This window comes from Taeniopygia guttata, chromosome 4, assembly GCF_048771995.1.
Source record: "Taeniopygia guttata chromosome 4, bTaeGut7.mat, whole genome shotgun sequence".
Lineage (NCBI taxonomy): Eukaryota > Metazoa > Chordata > Aves > Passeriformes > Estrildidae > Taeniopygia > Taeniopygia guttata.
The window spans coordinates 38703018-38728854 of NC_133028.1; the positions used below are offsets into that span (position 1 = coordinate 38703018).

General features: G+C 36.3%; 1 long non-coding RNA gene across 1 annotated transcript; it reads right to left on the reverse strand.

Moving 5' to 3' along the window:
• Window positions 1-11231: 11231 nt before the first annotated feature.
• LOC140683956 (uncharacterized) lies at window positions 11232-25479 on the reverse strand. Its single transcript, XR_012055646.1, has 2 exons — window positions 25351-25479; window positions 11232-13450 (listed from the first exon to the last, which is right to left on the reverse strand). It is a non-coding gene; the product is annotated as an uncharacterized lncRNA (long non-coding RNA).
• Window positions 25480-25837: the final 358 nt, after the last annotated feature.

Genomic DNA, 25837 nt, shown 5'->3' on the forward strand with positions numbered 1-25837 from the left:
AAGGTCTTCTGTTGAGAAAAAATACTCCAAACCTAATTCAGTAATCAAATTCTAATTATGTGTTAAAGGTGAAAATTTATTGGAAAAAAGACACGTTTGGTTCCTTTTTCTCTATCACTTTTTAAAAATCAGTTTGCTACAGTCCTGCTTTACTTAGTTTGAATTGCTCACACAAGCTAGAGAATGCGTTCTTTTGCTATGATCCTCCTTTATATGCAGGAATTGTGCTGATTTAATTCATTTAGATTCTGCTGTAAATTGTCACTGCTTCTTTTTATAACAATAACAGATGATTCAATGTCTTATAACATTTTAATGCCAACTAGCTACTAATTTTTAATGCAATGCCATGTGTTTTGCGTTAGATTAGGCTTTGATTTTTTTTTTTTTTTTTTTTTTTTGGTAGTTGTTGGTTCTTGTCTACACAAACCCAAAAGTTCTCATTTTTAGAAGGTGTAACAAATTCTGTCAGAACTCTACCTCTTGACAGAATTGGTCTATCTAGTCCTATGTTCATCAGAAATTTATCCTGAATCTGGAAGATGAATAAGTATAAGTGATTGATGAAAAAGTTTTGGGTGTATAAAAAGTAGAGTGCCTGAAAATATTCAGTGAGCATCAGGGACGTACTTGCTCTGATGTAGCAGTTATGCAAGCTGGGGCAAGGACAGCTGAGGAGGTTTTTATACTGTGACAAAACCTCATTCAGAACAAGAGCTCCCATCAGGGTCCAAATTTCTGATATTTGCAGCCCAATATCTCTTCAGCTTAATATTTTATCGCTGGGTATTGAAATGTAGCTCCTAACCCCTCTGATTAGATGCAGTGCTGATCTATAAGTAAGTGAGATTACAGTGAGGCAGCTGTGGGGACTAATGCTGGGTTGGTCCTTCATGCAGCACATCTGGGGCTGCTCACACCTCCAGCCACCGGGCTGGAAGTGCCCTCGGGGGAGGAGGTAAGGGAATTCAAACTTCCCTGGCTTCTAGACGAGTGCATTCTCTCTTGAATAGATAAGGCTTGTTCCTAATCTGTCCTCACTATCTCTAATTCAAGCCTCTCCTGTTACAGATGTTTCTGTAACAAGGTACTCTGTGCTGCCTCCTTCGTTGTCCTTTCTTGCTTGTTCTTTCTGAACTGCTCCAGATAGCAGTATGATAACAGTAGAATGTAGGCATTGGTAAATTTTAGCAGTATCTGCTGAACAGCCCTCTAAATAGCTCCTGCAAAGAGGTTTCTAAGTACTTGAGGTATTAAAAATTAGGCAAGAAACTGCTGTATAAAGCAGCCCTGCCAATATTGCCATCAGCCATGCCAATATGTGAAATGCTTTCCCTGAAATTATTTTTCAAGAAGGGTGGGAATTTGTGGCTGTGTCATGAACTTTTCTATGTGTGTCTGATTGGATATTTTAAACTTTGGATTTTCAGTCTAAGCATTTTGTTTTAATAGTGGCTGGCAGATAAAAAAAAAATAATTGTGAGAACAAATTGTATTTACAGTTTTCTAGACTTTTAGTTACCCAGACCAGAATACAATAGTTCTGTATTCTGTCTTTCCTAAATGTTATCTGACTGGAGATAGGCATGAAATGTTCTGGATGATTTTATTCCTACTCCATGAAACTGGTATGTATTGGACAACACAGACTAATATAGAGATACGTGAGTCTGTTGGGAAACACAAAACTGGGATGGGAGCTTGTTGTCATGCAACTGGATATAAAAACTAAGTTTCTCCCACCGAGTGGTTTCAAATATATTTAATATGCATGAGAAGTCAAAGAAATAGTGACACTTGAGGAAAAAAAAACATTTGCAATGTTAGTCTGAAAAACATTATATGTGAGTATAATGACTGGATATTTTAAGGAGATGAAAACTGTTAAAATGCACAGCCAGAAGGGCAGAGCAGAACTGTTATTTCAGAATAATCTGCAATCATTTGTTCAGGAATAACTGGACGTAGCTGGAGTTACAGTCTAGCAGTTGTGGTATATAACGCAGAAAACGGGCTTTTTCAGCTTGTAGCATGCAAACAAATGAAAAATGTTGGAAATACTGTAAAACAAAGGATGAAACTAGTCAATGAACTGTATTAGGATCCTTTGAGAAGGACTTGTCCCAGACAGTCACTTAGAGGTCCCCAGCCATGTAAAAAAACTCCAAACAAACAAAAAACTGAGCTGTGAAAGGGTATTACTAGTAAGAAAGTAAAGTCACCCTAAGTTGTGGAAGCCTACAATTTCAAGTCTATGTACTCCAGCACACCAGAATAAGCTAGAGAGTCAAGGGCAGAATTATCCTTCATCCCAGTTTTTAGTTACTGCTTCATTATGAGTTGTTACAGTCTCATAATTGAGGTGACTGAAGGCATTGAAGCAAAACACTACAACCTTTTTTTTTTTTTTTTCCCTGTTTCTGGAGCACTGTGATTGTCTTAGATTCCTCTTTAAAATATTGTTAATTATTCCCATAAGCAATGCATATGTATACTTTGTGAATATGCTTGGAGACAATGTCTTTATCCTGAAATTCTTTCTCTGTTACAACTGGAAGTTGCGGTTCAACATGTTCAAAAATTTGATGTCATTAAAGCAACCCTTAAAAACTCATTAGGTTCACAAATCAATTACTCTTTGAACTGAATGTTTGGAGATAGAAGAACTTTAAAATAACCTGTTAGTAGCAAAGAGAAGCAGAACTTGACTAAAAGTAAAATGAAGTACACTTTCAGAAGTACCTCAGTAAGTGTTGAATCACTCAGGCACTGAACTTGATTTTGTCACTGCAGGCAGTTTATATAACATCACTTTTTGGTAATGGTCATTGCATTAATTTTTTTAACATATAATTGCATATTCTCTGTTTTGCAACCTATTGAACTTTTTTTGGCTGATTGTGTTTGTTGGTGGATTTTAGGTTTTTTTTAATGTTTGTCATAGTCAACCAGTTCAGACAAAAGAACAATAGTAGATGAAAATCAATGACACTTCAAAAAGAGTCTAAAAGTAGGAAAACAATTTCAACCAAGAAAGTTAACCACTGAAAATCTAAGACTTCTGGAAATCACCACGATTTCAGTTATAGAGGTGCAATATTGTCATTGCCATAAGAAATGTCCAGCTTGAGTGGAGCTGTAGTTGCTCTCAGCCTCCTTTCAGTGAGCTGTCCTTGCTTAGTAAGGCATCTATGGCATATATTCAAGGGCTGGTTGCTGAAGAGAGATCAGCTTAAGCGCTTTCTTAACACCTGTCTTGTATGAGAACTTTCAGTCTGGGTCTGCCTTTACCGACCTGGCTTCCTTTGCAAGGTTTTGGTCAATCCTAATTCCCTCCAGTGGCAAAGTTGAAGGCATTGTACGAGCTTGTCAAAATCAAACAGGGGACACAGGTTCTTCTGGAAGACCTCTTAAGTTCTGTACACCTTTCAGGTGGTCACTCTCCTAGTTAGTAATGCTTACAAGTAAGGGAATAGGCTTCTGTGAAGAGAAACAGTGACAGAGGAGCTTAAATTGGGAAAGTTGTTTCACAGACTGCATGAGCCTTAACTCCTTTCTGAAGAAAGAGGGGACTGTTCAGTATATTTGTTATCTACAGCCAGTGAAGCTAAGCAAAGAAATACTAATGCTTTAGTGGGACCACCTGTCGTCAAAACACCAACAGCTACCTTCCTGAAATAGAACTGCTTTTTAGATAGCTACCTGAACAAAACCAAATACTTTAAAAGCAAACCACACAGGAATATGAATTGCTCCCAGCGGGAGACATGGATACAACATTTTATACAACAGGGGACATTGATAAAGACACATAATGTAAGAAAATTAGTTGAGAATTGCCATTCATATTCCGCCTGCACTTTTTATGTCTTTTCCCACTTACAAAATCAGTAAAATATACTTGGCAAGAGGAGGAGAAGTGCAAGAAGAGATGTTTTGAATGCTAAAGACAAAAAAAAAATGGATTAAAGGAAGTAACTAAATTGCACTCTTTTTTTTTTTTTTTTTTTTGCCAAATAAGGTGGAAATAAATAAAAAATAAATTTTGATAATTTGGTGACTGCTAAAGAATGAGGCGATGTTTTGCTTTCTTCCAGTGCTGAACTTCCTGTGCTCTGCATGAGCAACAGTGTATGCTGATGTCTACACGAGGTTCTCCTGAGCACGCAGAGTGTGTCCATTCATTACTTTTCAGGAGGGATATCATATCTTCTTCTGCCTCAAATTCTCTTTCTTTTTATAGTGATTTTTTTCCTCTTCTAGAATTTCTTGGTTCATATTTTCTAGTATTGCTGAGTGTGTATTCTTTATTTGGTTTTGTTCATGTGAAAAAAACCAAGCTATTGTACTTGCTAATTGTGCTTTCTGCCTGTGTTGGCAAAGAAATGTTATGCCTGGCTGTAACTTATGAAAAGCACACCAAAGTGGCACAAAATTTTTCGTCTACATGTGTTTAGGGGCAACTGTTTAGCCAAGGATGGTAGTACAAAATATTTCACCAAGGCCACTAATTAAAAAAGACTTCTAAGAACTTAGGGATACAGACTATGAGCCAAGTTAGAAAGAAAAATCTTAAATAGCCAAGAGCCATTTAAGTGATGCAATTTGAAAGGATGGTAGTTCTTTTACTAAACAATTAAAAGAACTTCAATATAATGGCTCCTTTTGTAGTACAGGATCAGGAGTAACTGAGTAAAGGGATACAATTTAGTAAAACCTGTTCAAAATCTATTTATTGTTTTTCTGCTTTTTTTTTTTCATTGTGTATTTTTCTTCCTTTCTAATCTCTCTCTCCATAATTATTTTTATATTTTTCTTTTACTCTTATCCCTCCTCTGTTTTCCTCTTTTTGTGTCCCTAACTCTCATCCTCCTTCCAGACCTCATTCTTTTAGTCAAGCCATTGTTTTCTTACCATTTTCTGTAACTGGTTCCAGTGTGCCAAGGCCACAGAAACTACAGTGATAGCAGCTTATGCCATCTCCAGTAACTCAGCTTCAGGCCTTAAAAGGAGAAGTAAACTCAAATCTGTAACTTTGTGTCAGTTTTGGGCATTTGGCTGTGCAGAGGTTGGTCCTTCATTCGATGTTCATTTTTAGAGTTCAAGTGTTATCATTCGAAGATAAGCAGTGTTGGATGTATCAAGAAGAAGGGGATAAACATAAAGAATGTTCAGGAAGAGCCAGCTTTGGAGTTTTTGTTTTGCACTCAAGTAATCTTTGACTTTTTGCTTTCAAATTTACAACCAGAAAGTGCTCAAACACAAAAATTAGTTTAAATCAAATAAATACTGTCTGAAAGATAGTTACTTAAATTTCAACGAATTTTCTTCTAAACTATAAATAAATCAGATGTAATTTATAACAATATGAAACATCTTAATAAATACAGTAGTTGTGACTACTCAAAAAGTTATGATTATTTTCTTATATAAAAAATACATAAATTAATTTGCTTTCACTACCAGTTTGTATCTTAAAAGGATAGGATTGTGTTACCCTTTGCTATCATTCAAGCTGTTCAACTAGTGTTGATTCAGGGATCTGAATGCTTTTCTGAGGCAGGGGTAGAAAAAAAGAAAAAGATACTGTTAAAAGAGGGAGGTATTTTTCTGTACACGGGTAGTCAAAGAGCCTGTGAATGTGATTGAGATGGGTAACTTTGACATCTACAACTACAACTATCTAAATGAAGACTTCAGGTTTGAGAAGAAATTTCTACATACATAAGTGGTTCAGCACATTACAATGTCAATAGAGGTGCTCTTAAACAGGTGGTAATGGGCAATTTTAAAAGGAGCTAGATGTTCTAGGATGGTAAATGTGTAGTGTAGAAAAAACCATGAGTATTTGCTGTAAAGAAAGCTTTGTTTCAAATACCATGTTTAAGCGGAAAATCCAATCCTCAAAATTATAAATTTTACATACAATAATTCAAAGAATGGCAAGAAAATCATGCTTTTTACTTAAGAGTTCTAAAAAATAAATTTTCAAGATTAGTAGTAATTAAAGAGTAGTAATTAAAGGCTGATAAGTGACATTTTGAAAAAGTAAATATTTTATATTAAATGTATGACAAAGCAAAAAAAGACTGCAGTCTTTCAAATCAGCCCTGGGAATAGTGAAAAGTGTAGTAAATGATAAGTTGTTGATTGGAAGAGGAGGAGGAACAAAGAGTGGAAAGGAAGAGGAAGAAGAGGAGGAAGGAAGATGAGACAAATTACGGGGGTGCCCAAAAGCACCTATCCATATCATGACCCTTAATACCTTTGTAAATATGTTTTTGTTACCTTCGTGTTCCTTGCAAGCAGACCCCAACGTGCTGTGCTGTGCCATTAGCGCTGCACTTTCATCTCTGTGGGCCCGGAGCGACAACATCACAGAATTTATATCTGTATCACTGTCCTTCAGGTCTGCTAATCTTCCTCAGCAGGGCTGTAAATAGCACCACTCAGATTCCCTTTCAAATAAAAAACTCAATGAGAAAGAGAGAGGGAAGATCTGTAAATAACTCCTCCCAAGGCCATGACCTCCTCCATCTATCACAACCAGAGCAGGTAGATAAGGAGTTTTGCTAGGAAAGCATCATTTCTGAGTGACTACATGTTAAATCAACCTGCAGATGAAGCTTTGACAGGTGCTGATATGAAGGGCTGGCAGAGGCCACCAGTGAGAACTGTGTGCTACTTATCCATTATTTTCCTGCTTCCCAAGGGTATTTGGAGAAATCAGAAAAGATGAAAATCTTCCATCTCTGTAAGAAGTTCTTCTCTCTCACTACGATCTGTGCAGCTCTTCTGAAGCATTATATTGTTCTGAAGCAGTATTTCATTCCAAATCTTTTGCTTGAGAAAAGAAAGCTACAGCTGAAGAGCTATGTTTATATCAATTATAATTCCAGTTATTACTTTGGGCTTGCATTCAAGTGTAAACTGCTAACATTTTGTGCAGTTTCCACTGAACAGATAGTTAAATGTTACATCTAATAAATCAAAGATAAAATTATTAAATTCGTAAGAGCATTTCTTTGATGTACGGTACAAAATTTTCTACACTTTTTTTTAGTGCTATATTGAACCAATATGACCTTTGCTACAGTCATCATTCCATCATTGAAATGAGCAAACATGGGTAGTAATAAAGGAAATTTCTTATCAACAAACCCTGCCAGAAAAAAGGTCATATTTTACATCTGTTTCACTCAGTTGAAGAGATGATACCTTGGAATCTGATATATTATGTCTCTGTAGAAAACTGTTATGAAGAAGGTTATGGCTAGATGTAAAAAAAAATAGAAAATATACATCAAAGAGTAATCTTAAAGTTTAAATCTGCAGTAGTAGCCCAAATGGAATATGCAAATAGAGTTTTAAGCTTCCAGCATCACTGCTTCCAGGGCTAATTTGAATTCAACGCTTTAGAGTCAGAACATGTGAAGCAGAGTAAAATGTCAAATTTTAGGGCTGAGTACTTTGCCTGAATTCTAACAAAGCAAGTAAGAATATTAAACTTCAAGGTATTTTTGCCACAACGCTAGTATGTGCATTCATAAAATCATACCTGTCCAGGTACTTGCTCAATCTGGGATTTATATCAGGAGTGCACTGATATAAATCTGGGATTTATATCAGGAGTGCACTTTTAAAGTGGATATCCCAGTCATTCTGAATTACTATACTTAGCATCATGAAGTGGTATCAGAAATTGCTGACTGGATTTTTTCTGACCTAATTGTGAATTGAAGGTGAGTACAACAGATGCAGTCCAGCTGCATGGTAAGGGGTGTTCAATCCAAAGAAGCTGATCATCAACTAGCCTGAGTAAACACAACTGAAACACGTGGAGTTTGGGTGTTGCATTCTTGGTACCAACAGGTTTGTTCTACAAGTCTTCTCCCATGGGGCTGCACTACTTGCTTATGCAGATATAACTTCAGTCTTCTGAGTTAGAACTTGGTCTTTATGCAGTCAGACTGGTTGTTGGGATTTAAGGATAAAAGTACGCATACTCCCTTAGAGTCCATGGCAGCTCATGAGTGAGTCTCAGAGAAAATTAGAAAATAATAAGGAGCCCGAGTACAATATAGAATGGGATAACAAAATCCCGTATAGGATATATATATATATATATATTTTTTTTTTTTTTTTTAACACAATACTAATTTTGTGATTGATCTGTCTTGAACGACCTCAAAAATTTGTACAGGTTGTAAAGTTTGAGCTAATGGCACATATAAGCATATGTAAATATTACATGGCTTCAGTATCACTGTACTTTGAGCATTACTAGGAGAGCAATGAGAATACATCTTGAATTCCTTAATTTGAAAAAATAATTGAATGCTATTTTTAGCACTTTTATATGAGCTTTCTTAGAATATGTAACCACACAAATTTACATCTGTCAATTACCTTTTAATAAATACAAGATTTACATGTAACATATAAAATGGAGAAAAAAACTACATTGTGTAGCTAAATCTTCCAAATAACTCAGACTAACATACAAAATTTGGTTCTTAGCTGAATTAGATATACTATTTATGTCTATCTGCTTTCTTATTTTGTGGCTTTTCCTTCTGTGTTCAATTATAATGTCATCTTTGAAGACATTATTGCTAGAATTAATTACTTTGCCATATACCAGAGCAGTGGCATCCTGAATTTGTTGCATCAAAGGATATTGGCTGAGAAGACAAATAATTAAATGACCCGTAACACAGGTAAATGATACTCCTGGGATCAAAGGGATCCCCTAGGAATACTGTGTGCTGCTTGGTTCAGCCAGTCATGGAAAGTGTCGTTGCAAGGGCTGTAGTGAGGTAGCTTTTGTCAGTCCTTCAAAGTAAGGGGTTTTCCAAACAGGATCTTCCTGTTTGTTTTCCTTGTTTGCCAGTTGTTCAGAAAATACGAAGATGAATGTAAGACTTGGTCAAATATCAATTCATGTGACACGGGTACTTTAGTAGCTGGGGGCCAGACCTCTGAGCCACTTCCAGTGAAAGAGAAGCCAGTCAACAGTAGTCTGTCATGGAAATGAGTGGAGATGGCTGACTAAGAATTTTCTGGTGCAAAAGGTATTACCTTCAAATCTTTAATTAAACCAACACCATTGTTTTTAGTCCTATAAATTCTATATTGTTGCAGTGATAATCTGGTATGATCACATCTTTATGCAATTTCATATAAAATAGTGTTCACAGGACTTTTTTCTTTCTCTTAGTGTTTTTTTATTACCTCATTACCTCATTTTTATTACCTCTATGCTCATGGCTTAGATCCACACTTTTGGTGAGGTACTTTCAATTACTTTCTAAAATTAACTTTCTAAACAAATTATATTCTTGTTTTTCTGCTTCTTACTGTTAAAAACCTACTAAAACTTAATAAGGAGGACAACAGTCAGAAGGAACTAGATTTCTCTGTCAGTGCAGAAATAATACACTAAGGAGCAGTAACCACTAAATTTCAGAACAAGAAAATAATTCCTTTGCCTCTATGGTGTCTCTTGGAAAGGATTTCTTGCCCTGTGGGGTAGTCATTCTTATGGGAATTTTTGATAAAATATTAATTTACTTCAGGCCTGGGGATGTGGTCATTAAGCTGAACAAGTCACTTCCAAAATTACAGGTCCTCTTCCCTAAATTATGCCATGAGCAGGAATGGGCTAGTAAGTCCAAGTTGTTCCCTAACTGGATTCAGCTGTAAAAATTTTCTGATTTCGACAAAATCAGATTCACATTATATGAAAGAATTACCTTAAGTCAGGATCTTTACTTGGGTCCACTGTAGCTGGAAAACAGAAGTAATGGTTTTAACATGGCAGGAGAAGGAGGATACTTGGGAAGGGCAGAAATTGCCTGCAGGGAAGTTTACAGCTTCAGTGTGGTAGGCGACATATTTTGTCCTCTTACAGAGCAAAATGCCTCTTACAGGAGCATATTTAGAACAGTATCTTCAGATTGTGCGCAGTTACAGAAGACAGCAGAGAATTTTAATCTGGCAAAGTACAACTGCACGACGTTCCTAGTAAAACATCTGCCTCTTTACTGTGTATGTATAGCTGCTTCCTGTTCTTAATGTTAGACAAGCAATTAAGCAAGGATTCTATGATACATTCAATGCTCCAATGTTTATACCTACAAATCACTAAAATTAGGTTTGTTGTGACTGTGCAATAATGTAAAAAGTGATTTTATCTCCATATTTGGGATTTGCCAATGTGTCTGTGGAAGACTCATCTTTGTATGTATAAGAAGGTTAAGTTGATTTACTACGAAATGTTTTTAAAGTGATACAACTCCTGTGTGGACGTTCTTATTTCAAAGTAATTTCTGTACAGTTCATCTTAAATGGGTTTGCAATCAGATTCTTAATATGATGATCTGTTCAAAGGATCACCTCATGTGGAGAGAAATTTCTTTGCAGTATTTAATCCTAGTTTTTATCTTAAGAGAATCTCCAAGATGAAGCTAAAAATCATCCCCACAAACAGGTTGCTCCTGTTTGCCACAGCAGTTTAGGGCAAAGGATTTTTTTCACACTTAGAATGTATCCATGTCCCATTATATTGTCCCCTTTCAAAGTGGGATTTTACATCTTCTGAAAGCCATGACTAACTTAGCATGTGAAATAGGAACACAGGCCACTGAAAGCATGGATTGAAATGCAAAAGAAGAAAATCCTATAATTTAATTAGTACACATGACATTTTCTAATACATTTGCTGTACTGGGCAGTTGGTCCTGTACAGCTTTTAGTAGTTAAAAGAAAGTTCTCTTTAGTTTTGCCCAGAATGTATACAAAAACTTGGACTGTAATTCCCAAGAAGGACTGGACATTCATGCTTGCAAGCCACAATTCTGAGTTAAGTGCCCTCTTATCTTTGTGTCAACATTGAAGTTTTCTTTCCTGATGTATCTCCCTCCTGAGTTGCTCTGAATGAGAACATTGGATGAGAAACAGTTTTTTTTTAATCAAAATAACCAATTTGTAGATTAAATATCATCAAAACAGTGATTTAAAAAATTAATTAAACCCCAAAGAAATTAGGTATTTACAAAGAAATAGACTTCACTGTTGCTCTTAAATAAAAATAATTAGAATATGTATGTGTTAAGTTCATTCACCCTCATGAAAATGCCTATTAGAGGACTTTCTCTTAGAAAGTTTTGTTTACGTAGATATCTCCCCTTAAGTATATTTGTATGATGCCTTAATGAAGATAAAAACAATTATTTCTTCTGCTATGTTTTATTTCCATACTTACTGAAGTAGTTTTGGGTTGAAGGAAATTATTAAAATAATGGGCCTTTAAAACATAATTTGCCTGGTCTATGGGTGGTTTATTCATGATGTTGTTTATGTTCTCTGTTTACATATTTGCAAAAATAATTTGGTGTTTACACAAGGCAGACGGTATTTGCAGCAAACACTATTTCAATAATTTAAAAATTTTGCTACTTTTTAAACTTCATATTTTATTTTTTCTCTAGTTCAACCATGTTTTCAATACCAGTAACATTTAATGAGCTCTAGGAAAGTTAAAACAAAAACCAAACAGATGAAATAATGAAGACAAACTTGAACTTGTCTCAACAATAGCGTCTAGATTAGCAGAGACAGTTTCAGGGATTTTTGTTACCAAGATATTTAACACAGTATGAAGCACTTTGTTTTGTGGGTATTTTTTTTTTCTTTTTTTTTTAATTGAGAAAACGTGGCTATAACAAAGCAGTTTATTATTTCAACTGCTATTTAGGCTATGGAAAAAGTATTATAATGCAAAGCTCTATGAGCTACTTCCCTTGAAAGGCAATGACTCCCAGTGAGGTCCTGCAAATACCACATACATTTCCATGTGCAAGTGCAAACTGCAGTCTTACTTCTGAATGGTGGTTTTCTTACAGTTCAGATTTAAAGAGGCACCAGCTGCTGAGATATCTTTGCTTAATATAAAAACAAGGGAATAATATATTTTACTATGGGAGGCTTTGACAAGGGCTATGCTGGACAAGGATTCATGGGATTGTCTGCTACTACCAGAAAGCAATTGTAACATAGAGATCAGTTTTGATAGCGAATTGGTTTGTTTTGAGAAAATAATTTTTGTGCTAGCACTGTATACACATCAGACCATGGCTGACCAATAATTTCTTAAGACAATGCATGTATTCTTCCAGCAAATGGCTCTAGAATTTACTTGGTCATTGATTATTATGCAGATTAATTATTTTTTAAATTAGTGGTAAATATCAGTAGAACATATTCTCTTTACTTTCCTGAAGATCACTCACAATGTGAAAGCATCATAATTAGGCTGCTCAGCTATTGCCATCTGAAGCTTTATGATACAACAAAGTTAATTTAGTGATATCTTTATTCATGTCACTGTAGTCAGGAAAATAGCCTCATAGCCCAGCCCAGAGCTCTTCCAATTGTCTCCTAGTATGCAAAAGGGAGTTTTATAACAATTAACCTATAAGCTACTTTGTCCTTCCCTTTGCTTCTTTTTGCATGTGGATAGAAGAAGCAGCGTGGGTATAGCACTGGTTGAGGACCTAAGGGAATGAGTAGGATTTAAAAACTGCAGAAGTGCTTTGTCCGTAAGGCAAGAAGGATCAATTTTAACTTCAGCCTTAGAAGTTCAGCAGATCTTCTGGACTGCAGGAGGAAAGAGGTAGTGCTTGTATTGCTTCATTAGTTATACCTGCTCTGTAAAGAAACTGAAGTCTACAGTACCAAGGCTGACTGAGGCACTCTGCAAAAACAGCAAATCAACCTGATTTTTGTAAAGCATTCTATTTCTACACATTTAAAATTGAAGGCAATAATTGGATATAGATGCCGTGGTACTGGAGAAATAAAAACCACCCACATTACCTGGTACTTTTCAGTCAGTCTCAGCAGCTTATTAATCTTATTAATGCCAATGTAAACTACATAATTATTATAATAATATTGTTTTATTGTAAAAAACCTTATCTTCCAAGTCTGATATTCTGTTGACTGAACAGGTTGAAAAGTAAATACATTGCTATTAAATAGTCTTCATAAATTACTGAAAAGTGGCAAAGAAAGAAAAAATAACTTTTGAGTGCAAGTTTCTCCTTTGGGAATTTAGAGCAGATGTGGTCTGTAAAATAAGCCCTGGTACTTTTATGAAGGCCATGAAGTGGGGTTGTAAAAAGGTGCTGAAGTAGCTTCATGGGTCGTGGTTCATTAACTCTAATTGTCACGTCTGGATTCCATCTGATGGATGACCAGGTCCTTCCTTTCTCACATCCGTTTTCTCACTGTCTTCAGGTGACCAGCTTCCAGAGATACCTCTTTCAGAAGTGTTTCCAGCGGTTGACTTGGGTAATATTCTAAACCACTTCAGTCATATTCGAATGCTTCTTTTTCTTGTTGGATTTTCTCCTTTTCTTGTGTTCTTTCTGTGTGTAGCTTTCCTCTGGAGGGAATAAAGCCATCATTAATGAAAAGCATTCTAGATGTTGAGGGATTATGTTACAGAAAGGTTTTCCTAATTGACAAGACTTATTTTTGAAGGTCACAAAATTATTACACACTATAAAAATGGAAAATATAAAAAGCCTTATCAAGCACCACATGCCTTCTGATTTCAGGCTTGCTATAAGGGAGTGAAGAAGCAATGTTTTACATACCGCCCACGTAAGACAACCACATAATTTATAGTATGGGGCCATCTGTGTGTTTCCCAAGTTCTTGTTTTTTTTATTAGAATTAGCTCTGAGCCAAAAGCAGAACATTAACTCTAAGGGAGAGGAAAAGATGTGAAATAAGTAAAGAATGTTCCTCCCTTTATTTTAGGCTATTTGTGACTGAAAGTTGTGTCATGATTCTTTGCAAGAAGAAGGAAAATCAGTTAATTGAGTTAATGAAATTAACTAAAGTAATTAATGCTTTCAGACCAATGTCAAATAGCATTTCTTTAGCAGTGAATATATTTCATATGTACATAGAACTATCTGTGTTCCACACTAAAACAGTAAAAAAATTTCAGAACATGGAAATTTTTTGGCAAGTCTAATTCCAAAGCATAACCAAAATCTCATGTCATGGTAACAGAGATGGGAGATTACAATTTGCTTTTCAGCATGGTTTAAGAATTTTTTTTTTAAAGTAAGTAAATAAAAAATGATGCAGCTTTAAGGAATAATTTCATTAGCATGATTGGTAGAAGGAAGTTTTCTGAAATCAAGAAAGACGATCTGTAAATCTGAACACTTTTTCTGAGTTTATAAAGTCAAAGTCTAACATTTCATAAGGTTGTACTTTCTTGGCTGTTAATATTGTCATAAGTATTCAAGCCATCTTTAATTTTATATCCCTGATATACTGTGCCAAAAAAAAGTAATAAACTCTAAGCATGTGAAACAGTTCATATATTACTTTTAAATGTATCAAATAGTTTATACATGTAGCTAAAGTTTTGAAAACAATTCTTACAAATCCACTTCACAATTAATAGCACACCAATAACTTTCTAGAACTTGCCAGTATTAAATATCTGTAAATGTATTTATTTTTGCTTTTTTTGAGTATATTTGATTTTTGTTAATGATTTTTTTCCCTCAGAATGCCACCATCCTAGAGTATGTCTATCAGAATTGTCTGATACTGATTTTTCAAAATCCTTTCAGCATTTATATTTCTTATAAAGTATTTCCTGTATTTTAAAATAGGAAGAAATATCATCGGTAAACTGAGTATCTAAGTTCCCACTTCTAACTTGTTAAAAGTTCACTTTAGTTATTGATAAATGCACTTGCTGTCTATGTAATTTATCAGTGTTACCACAGTATTAATCACTTCTTTGAGGTGTATTACCTGAACAGATTTTTAATGCTTTTAGTTACAATCCTAAAAAAGTATAATATGCCTAACAAAATAAAAGCAGCCTCTCTTACCGCTGTTTCAGTGTGTCTTGTTACTTTTATTAAAACAACCTTCCTGTTTTCTAAAACAGTCTGGTTCCACTCTACAGTATAAAGTCACTACTTCATTCTGAGCTCTCTATACTTATTTAATTATTTTATAGCCTCCACTTTTTCACTATTTATTACATGTTGGCATCAAACTAATCCTGGTTCAGCCATGGCATGCTAAGCTCATTAATTTTTAAGTCTGCAGTTTTCTCCAAAGTGTCCATGTGCCAGAGGGCATTAAACAGAGATGAAAGCTGTGGCTGTTCCAACAGCATCTCTGGTCTTTAGTCTCACCATACTTTTGTACTTTTATTGCCTAAAAATTGACTCTTTTTTCCTCCTGCATTTTATCTATAGGCAAGGACCTTGCTGACTCTTTTCACACTGCAATATTTAAACTTCAGCCTGTTGTGGGCCTTTTGGGTTTTCTTTAGTAACAGAAGGAAATGGGAAGTGCTTAAATGTACACATAAACCATTTTTATGCAGAGTTCTCACTTCTTCAATCTCCAGTGTTAACTTATTTCTTTGGTTTCCACTTTTCCTATGGGAAGCTCTACTACTCTGCTTCACTTTACTGTTTCATATGCATCTCAATCTATGTTTTCAGATGTTTGACCTTTACTAGCTGAATAAAAAAGACTACAGTTTCTGCTTTGATAGCATTCAAATCCTGAAATTTATCATTAGGGAGTTACTCCATTTCCAGCTCTTTTCTTTTGGACCACCTCTAGTGGTTTTAAAATTGCAGTCATTGCATAAGCTTAACATACTTTGATATCTGATCTATACAATCTGCCATCAAAGAAAACAAGGCTAACATATATATTTGACCTGTTGCATAGATTTGCAGCAAGGAAAAATATTATATTTCCTGAGAAGATTGCTGGTGCCTTTAGATATTGTGATGTCTAGTTTGAATTTTTTTTTTTTTTTTTTTTTTTTTGGTGTTATTCTCTCCTCTCCATCTACTCCTCTGTACTTCCTCCATGACTGATTGGTCCTGAAGTCCTTAGGCATCTGTGTGCTTACCTTTAAAATGCACATTTTGTTTTTGCAGCCTTCCAAAGAACAGTTATTCAATACTTAAAGTATTTGTCTAACCTGTTCTCTAATTATGTCCTCCTGTAGTTGAACTGCACTAGATGGAGGTCTTTGCTCTGGCCTTGGTAGCACACCTTTTTAGAATTGTTCTCTCTGGATGGGCTCAAAAGTCTCATTTGTCTCTTTTAGGCTATGGCCTGAATCAAACACTGCTGATTTATGTGAGCAAAACCAGCTCCAGGTGAGCCATCCTACCTGCTCATGTAGAAAGGGAGTGCTTGGGATTACCTAATCACTACCAACTTCAAATGCCTTTGCTATTAATTGTCTCACAATGTTTCCATTTTTTATAAATATTTTTGATATGAAGAAGTCACTGAAAGACAGCAATGCTTTCACCTTAAGTTTGCCTGGTTATACCTTTTTACTTTTAATTCTGCCTCACTGAGGGCTAGTATTTTCTCTTTCTCCTTCACCTCTTGATCCTTAGGTTATCTTCCACTGAAATCACAATAGCAAATCTTTTAGTGTTGTAGTTGGTTTGGGTTTTTAAAGAACTCTGTCAGCTTCCCCCAGGTTGAAAAGTTTTCTTGAGGTTCTGGAAGTCAGGAGCATCCTTTTACATGGGGCAGAGAGTACAGAAATCTTTAACTTAGAGGTTAGTAGATTCCTCCCTGTATTTCAGTCAAAGTTGCATGAAATTCAACCATAATGAAGAAATATATTGCTTTATACTTTAAAGTATTTTCATATTTTAAAAACATGTTTATAAGTAATTTTTTCTACTTAACCTTAAGTATCAATCTTAGTAGTGAAATAATCTAGAGGGAGGGAAATTTGATTGTTAAGCAATGCAACAAAGTTTATCTTTGTTATAAACCAGTCTGAGGACAGATTAATCACTTTTTTGCAAAAATCTGCCCCCACCTTTTCTTCACACTCCAGCAGACACAAACAAATTGTCTATCGAATTCAAGGCTGTATAGTGAAGAATACAGTAAACTAAAGAAAACTAATTTTATTTTGAGGTATGTTATCAAGATTCCAGCCAGGTCTGGCATAAACCTGCCTAAGGTCACTCATCCATATTTTTACAGTTGCCTCTCTGCTTCACAGCTGCAGTTGAGCACTGGCTTGAGAGAGCTGCGTGGGGTCAGTGGGGACAGAGGCAGAGCTCAGAGAAACAGAGAATAGCACATGGGAGACAAGCAGAAGCATGAACTAATTTCAAATTTCACTCACATTTCAAATGTTTCTAGCTACAAGATGAGTCTGAGTGCATGCTCACTCATGTGGCTTTGCCATAGTTGAAGAATGTTCTAGGGCACAATGCCAGCAGAACTCCCCGAGATTGGTGAGCCCTTTGTTTCTATATTCTTTTAGATATGAATTCTCCCACAAGCAGAGAACTACTTGTAAAACATAGTCCTCAGAAAGTCTTTTCTAGACACCACTCACATAGATGGGGTGCAAGAGTATGATATTTTTAAGGGGAAAATAGAATTAGTAGCCAGAGAACAGGAGCTGGTGGAGTAATCTTATTTATTGCCTTCTTTGAACCCAAACAGCTATTTTTTTAATCTGGGAAGGACTACTTAACCTTGCTGGCACTTACTTTGTTTATATATATATATATATAAATATATAAAAGCAACGTTTACCTCCCAGGGTAAGAAAAACTGTTGTATACTTCTGAGTTTAGTAAGAATGTCATCCAATCCATGAGTGTTACCCAACATTTCAAAAGTAATTCTATGACAGCAATATGGACTGAATTTAGTCCTAAAATAATATATGCCAGTTCCTTAGGGATTCCTGGGAAAGTCTTAGTGCTCACTCTAACTCCCACATTATTAGTTTGAAAACACAGAACTGCTTTTTTCTTTCTTTTTTACCCTCCCTGGTAGGGCTTTTCAAAGGTGACTTATTTTCCCTGAGTTTTGCCACTGAAGGGAGTTATTGAACTTTAAACCTTATATGCTGGGAGGCAAAGGAGTGTCAGGAAAGCACCCTGGCAATATTTTTGTATGTGGGAAGGTTTGCTGTAGGCCTATTAGGTTTCTCAAAAGGTTTTCTCCAAGAAAAGAAGAAAAACAAAACAACAAAAACACCAAGAGAATAAAACTATCTTGCTCATAAGGACCTAGACCAGTTGATTTGGTGTTTTATGTTGATACCACTGTCTTTGAACACCTTTGGTGTCATTCTGATCAGCACATGGCATCTCATGGTCCACTCATCATGGCTTTTTTGAGTTGAAATAATGAATTCAATCTGCACTTGATGGCGCAGTGGCAGATGATGTTTATGAATAAAAGCATCTCCCTGATCCTTACACTGAGTGAATGGGAGGCAGGGAGGAAAAGCACTTGCTGCTACAGCGTGTTCTTCTTGCCGGTCACATTATAGAATTTTCACTTTCATCCTCCTCTTCCTCTTCTGACCTGTAGACCGTTAAGTACTTTCACACTCCTAGCAACTAAAATGGTCTACAAAATACCTTCAGAAAAAAGAGTTGCTATAAATATTTCAGATTAAATACATTATTTTATTTAATTATTCAGCAATTACCTGCAAGTTTTCATCTCTAGGACCATGCCTATATTCTCATACAGATGCTGTGCTTCAGCATTTCCTGTAGTTCCATCCAGCCAAGGTGCTGCTGCCACTAAATCTCTACACTATGGGTGGCCCTATACAGATTTTTTCTTCAGAGTAAAAGGGCCTATATTTTCATTACACAGTGATAGTCTGGTTTTAGTAGTATATTTGAAAATTCTGCTATAAGCTATATTCTTTCCCCCAAACCTCCGTGACTCTTAAGAGAAATTTTTGTATGTGCAAATATATATAATACAGAGAAGAATATGAAATATAAAAATCTCCCCACAGGATTTAATTCCCTACCATTTTCAAATACTTCCCTTTAAATAATCAAATTTGGAACAGAATTATAACATCATCTCCCACTTTCAGTGTCTTCAAAGAGTTGAGTATTTGGGTTACTTACATTTTTAGAATGTCTTCCTCTTGCATTGATCTTCTATTAGGTGTAACACTGGTCTGAAGTACATATTTGCTATTTTGGCTTTAGGGCTAAAAGTTGGTTTTTTGAGCATAAATCACATACAGTTTTATTACTGATGTGTGAAAGGGATATTCAGATCAACACAAGCTATTTATCAACTTGAGAAATTGTAAAATGCATCCCAGGCTTTTCAAAAACTACTTCAAAAGGAAATTCATAAGGAATCTTTAAATTATAAAGCAAGAAATGAGGGAAAGGAATGTACCTCCATCTTGCCATATGTCTAAGGATGTCATTGCCACTGGCTTGGTGCTTTAAATATTCTTAGGTGACATGTGTTGTGATTGTGGTCAGACATAAACATTGTTCTGAAGGGATTCTGATTCTGAAGCCCAGTGAGTCTTTCCCACTGTAAACCTCATTTCTAAGTACTGCAAGCAGTAAAAGGAACATATGGCACATACTGAGGGGTCTTAAGTGTTGTGATTTCATTCAATTTTAAAACCATGATTAAAATATCTGCTGTGACACCAAAGAAGTACATCTAAAGTCCATAATGCAGTGTAAAAAGCAGCAGAATTTAAAGCAGTTACTGAAAAATACCTTTCTTTTTTTTACTACAGTATCAAACACGATGGTAAGGAGCTCACATTTATGGTTGATTTTAAACCCAGGAATATAAATTCCAAATTCTCTTTCATCAAATGAACTGAAATTTTACTGTAATCTTACTTAAGTAGGTAGAATACTTCTGAATAATTTATAATACAAGTAAACTTTTGACCTCTTATTAGACAGATACTCAAAATATTTGAAAGAGTTTTCACACAGGGCAAGATCAAACACTAATAACAGAAGAATCACAGGTGTTAAAGGAAAGTGCTGATTGTAGCAGCACTTTCCTTTTCCACCTCAAAAATACTAATTACATTATTCTAAGCAGTGACATAATCTTTAATAAGCTTGAAAGTAACCTGAGAACAGTTAGGCAGTGGAGAAAAAAATCATTAAGTGACTGGGTAATTTCACAGTCTTTAATGTTATTAATTATGTCAACGGGGTGAACAAAAAGCCCCAAGCTAAACAGCCTAAACCTGACTATTTTGGTGGTTTAGAATTTGAAAATACTGACCTCTAGAGCAGAATGTATCAAGCATGTGAATTGTGCTATTTCCCCTTTTCATGGAATGAAACTGGTACTAAATTTTCAAATCAATGCAGGTCACTAAAGGTTGTCTCAAGGATGGTGAAAAGTGTCCCTTTGTGACTAAGAGATGGTTAAACATTAAGTCTCCAGGTTTCCTCCTGCAGATCTAACCCTGTTGTCACGTGCTTTAATTTTCCCTACTAAGAACAGGTGCATGGCCAAGGCTCATTATTCCTGAAATTGTACTTGGTAGGTAATGTACAGGTGAAGATTTATTCAGTTGGGATGAAAATGTGTAGAAAACTTTATCACGTCATGCAGTTTTTATTCAAAATTATTCAGGAATTCCTGGTAATCAGTTACAAAAAATTGTGTAACATGATTAGATATTTCCTTTTGTATAGTATTTCCTTTTTTATGATATTTTGTTCCCCACTGTAATCAGATTTATTGACTAGTAGGAAACAATGTTACTCTCTTTCTTTCTTGCAGTTCTCAGGATTTGGCCCATACCCATTCCATTCTGTGAAATAGTGACTGACACTATTAGGGTGACATCTATTGCTCCCTTTGGTGTGATTTTGAAGGTTTTAGCTGATGTCATTTTTCTAGACATAACCTGTTCTTTGTAAATGTGTGATCACCAAGTTTGCTTGAGATTTTATTTTTACAAGAAAAAGAAATACAAGGGGCTTTGTCTGCAGACTGGTGTGCTTGCAGCATTCTGTATGACTCCTTGGACCCACAAGGCTCTCCAGCAGTTTGTAAACAAAGGAAATTATCTTTAGAGAAATCATGGAAATATTTAAATTTCCTAATAGACAACATACTAAAAATATTAGAAGTATCTTAAACATCGGAGGATGCAAGTTCTTGAGTGCATTTACTGTTTGTACTTATCATTGCTTAGTATGTCAGTACTCAAATCATTACAAGTGAAGTCTTCAAAGTCAGCTCAGGCACCTCAGTTTTTAGAGTCACTATTCCTAAACATGGAAAAATTTAAGTAACTTAAACATAAGTAAATTTTAAAAATAATGATTTAGCATAGGCAATCCTTCCTTTATTTCTACTATATGTATAGTTGGGTTTGGTGGTTTTGTTTGTGGGTTTTTTTTTTTTTTCCCTGTAAAAATAATATAGATAAGGAGAAATACATTTTCTGGGTATCTTCCTTGCTGTCTTACCATTTGGATTATGCTGTGTAAGTGGAGCAAAACAGCAAATTTCTTCCACTGAAATTCAATTAGTGTATATGAAATCAAATTTCCCTGAGGCAAAAATCTGCTAAGTAAATAGAACTCCTTTGCATGCACCTGTGTTTGGAATAGCTTGTCATGCAATGGAGATATGTATGGCAAAATAGGCATTTTAATCTTCAGACTTGAGATTTCAATTCTAGCAGACACTGCTGAAAGCAAAGCTTCCAGGGATTCATGTGTTGTTTCTGGTCTTTGCAAGATAATTCTTCTCCAAGTAGCAGAGCTAGTGGCTCACGGTGACTAGACATCTCCCTCCAGTGGGAGATTTATTGCATAGACTCTGCTTGGAACTGTTCCTCTAATGACTGTCTGTTCCTGGCAGCAAATGCATCACAAGTTCTTAAAATCTCACTCTCTTTTACCTTTTTACAATAAATCTGTCATCTTTTATATCCCTTAGAACAAAACTCTGTGAAGCATATTGCACTTTGCCTCAAGGAGCTGTTGTTTCGTGCCTGACAGGGATACTGGTCAAATAGGGAAAAGAATTAAAGTCAAGCCTTACCTGCTACCCAGAAGAAAGGATCCTAGAAAATCAGAAGACTGCTTCCTCACAGTTATTCCTTATATAAAAGAGTGGCACTGGGGGCATGAAAATTATATTCCATAGTTGTGACAGTGGGTTTAGCCTCTTCTAAAAGAGCAGCAGGAAACATGTGCCGCAGCCTCCATCAGAACATCACACCACCACAGATTTCCAAATTTTACTCTAATCCCTGTCCTGCAGATTGTGCCAGATGCCAGCCTGTTGGCATCTAAATGTAAAGAACAATGTGTAATGCCAGCAAAAAAGGCTTTAGAACACAGGCAATGAGTATATTCTTGATTTTACATTTAGGCTTTCTGTAAGCTTCTATACTACTTCCAATAGCTACTATTATGCATAATGATGCATGCCTTATTTTAAATTCAGTTTTCTGAGTTAAGTTTCCTTATGACAAATCTAGTGAAACATTTCTGCATTTTTCAGCAGTCTTCTTCTACTTGTTTGATGGCCTTTCCTCAAGCATCTCGGTTGTCATGTTATCAGGACTTTCTCTTACTTCCACCTCAGTTAATGAATAAATGCTCTCAGATTTCTTATTTTTCTTCCCTGAACAAAGAACATTGTTCCAAATATTCTGCTTCTCTTCTTCAGGTAGATACAGACTTCTGAAGGATGGCATTCTCTACATTTGCTTGAATTATTGTATTTGCTCAAAGGTAGAATAATCTTACAGAACATACCCTCATTTTTCTGAGGGAGGAAAACACTTATCTTTTAATAGGAGGCAAGCATACTACTCCTCACTTCCTAATTACTCTAATTGATGTGTCTAGTTGCCACACTTGGCCATGCACACTCCTCTCTCCCAGTCCCTTTCCTCCACTGAACTAGCAAATCTGAGCGCTGGCTTTTGAGCTGGAACAGGAGCAGCTGATTTCCACTGGATCCTCTGCTATACATTATCATGATAAAATACTGTAATATATGGTGAGATTGGTTTTTTTAGAACAATTTCCCTTAAAGCTTGCCTTAGAAGCTTGAGAAATGCAGTATAATATTTCAATTTCTCATTTCCTTAACCTAAATAAATATCTGAAAAATACACACTGTGTTCTGTGCTGTGGGAAAAGCAAATGATGTGCAAACTTCCTGGCCAAAGGAGAAAATAAAACAAGCGCAGTCATATTCCCACAAAAAAAGTACAGTTCTCTCCTCTTAAATAACTGAATTGACGTGACTGGAATACAAATTAGAATCCTCCCATAGTCCTCCTTTTCTGTTCAGATAACATGCAAGAAGGAGATCAAGGGGTACTCCTTCCAGCTGTGAGTAGAATGTGCTGCCCAATGCTGTATGAGTGTGCTACAAGACTGATGAAGGACACCACCCTGTTGAAACACGTTTCACTTAGCTTTTCTAACCAGACATCTGTCAAAGTTAGTGCAAAGAGGCTGTATGGTTTTCATTCTCCTGTTGCCACTGTAACTTAAGCAGCAGGCTTTTTATAGATTCCTCGCTTGCTGGTCTTTCCTCTAAATGCAGATTTAAAAAAAAAAAACTTTGTAGGAGAAAGGCATAAACATAGTTAAAAAGCTCTGCTATAGCAGAAGGATGTTACCTGAATTCAGGGGTTATTTAACTAGAATAGTAAGCATGATTTGTTCTCACAACAGTTCTGTTCAAAATCATTGCATACAAAGTTCTTTGAATATAGTTCTAATTAGGAAAGTGAGAACTAGGCCTGCTGAGGGCACACCAAGGTTTTTGAGATATTTGGAATCTATGAGCTTTTAAATCAAGATTCTGCTCTCACACAGTGCTCAGCAGAAGATTCAGCTTTCTCTTTGAAAAATGTGGTTATGGTGATATAAAAAGGTCAAGTGAGAAGTTTGCATGAAGTTTTGACACTACGAAGATGCTGTCAGAAGTAGTCACTCTACAACTCTGTTGTGAGTTATTGTGGAAGCTGAGGGCAAGGGGACCTAACCTTGTCTTTGAACAATGGCAGGCGTAAGTTTAATAGAATCAATATGATTATATTAACTTCTTTATTTGATCTAATAAGACATATCTCAGTCACAGACTGGTGAAACAGGGTCTCATTTCCAAATTCCTGCCTATGCAGAGTTTGTTGGTTGCCAGGAGGACTGCATGCCTTGCAGCATATGCTTCCCTCATCATCCTCAGGGCGAGTGGCTGCTCTTGCCATGCCAGTACAACAGACTTCTCCCAGGAAAAACCCCTTGTGTCCATGCTGTCTGAATGAGATCAGTTCTCATGGCAACCACACTTCATCCACAGAAATGTGCATTGTTTACAGGCACATTTCTACTTCTGTGTAGAAATGATGTAAGATCTGAGGGAGCAGAAGAGCAAGAAAGAAACCTAATTGACATGCAAGCAGCGAGTGCTGAGACACTTCATTACCTTTCATACTGTTAGCTATTGTTTCACAAATTACTAGGCAGGCCAGAGTTTTACAATATGAGACATGCATTAAGAGGATTCCATTAGGGTAGCTCAAAAAATGTCCATAAAATAAATCTCTTATTTTAGACAGAAATCAAGGTAACATAGGATTAGTTTCTGTCAGATTTGTCAGAAACCAACAGGTGTATTGCTGCATGTTCAGGATTTTATTGCAGTCTCTTTCTCCCTACCTCCTTTCCTTCCTCCATTCTCCAGTTTGAGGAAGCTTAGCAGGGGTAGGGTGATCCAGTGGGAGGCTGGGAAAAAGAAACTCCTTTGGCCAAAGCTCCCTGCTCCCACTCCACTCCAGCAGCCTCGTTGATATTCCTGCCAGCGGGAGATTAGATGGCATGAAGGTGGCTGCGACAGCACAACGCCCTAACACGGGAATTCTCTGTCGATGGTGTAAGGTTATGCTAAATCTCCTTTGCAGAACTAGCAGGGGATGTGGTTGGGGTTTTATCCAGATTTCAAAATCTTTTGAATGGGAGAAACACACCCCCTCCCCCGCCCCGTGTTTTTAATGGCATTTTCACTCTCTTAAAACGCAGCAAATTCTTGGCTTCAGCCTTATGAAAGCAAACATTTACCTTGATTACAAGAACATCCTCAATTTTGCCAGCCTAAGCACTTTATAACTCCTCAGACCATGAAGCAGAACTGCTGCCAGAAGAAAATCCTCCCCTACCGAGAGCAGAGGTTGCTCACAGCGCCGATCTCGGCTGTGCCGCACAGCTCCGGCCGAGCGGGCAGACACGGCTCCCAAAGGTCCCGTTCTCACACCTTGCGCAACTTCTGCGCTAGTGACTTTTACTGATGCCTTAACCAACTACTTTCCGCCCCTTCGAATGGTATTCCTAAAGCTGGTGTCAGGTACTGTAAGTCTATCGGCAAGATAAATCACAAAACATGTAATTCGAGTATTAGTAAAACCTGTAAAGTACTACATTTATTTTAGATCATTACCTTCTTTGTTGTCATGGGAGTCACTGTAGATAGAAGCCAGGGTAAACAGGGTGAAAATGACAAAAGCCAGCAAGATGAAAGCTACTTCAAGGTTTGTGAAGGGCAGCTCCATGAACCGCTACTGCTTCTCCTGGGAAAAAGTGCAAACTCTTACTCATCTGACTGGCTGTGGAAAGGGACTGCTCTCAATGGAGTGGTTAAGTCCTTACTCAGGAGGATACTAGATCCTGGTCAAACTGGTTAAGTAACTTCGGTGGTTAAGAGGGAAACAATGCTGCTGCCTCATACAAGAATGTAAGCTCAAACCCTTTTGACCGAGGATTCAGAATGTGCTGTTGCTCTAGGGAACACTTAGAGCAGTTATTAAAGCAAAGCTGCACTTAACTGTATGTGCAAATATGTCTATTTGCTATATTTATTTTATATGCTTTTGTGTGCAAAGCACGTAATAACAGAAACATACCTAGACTCTGAAAGAGTAATGAAA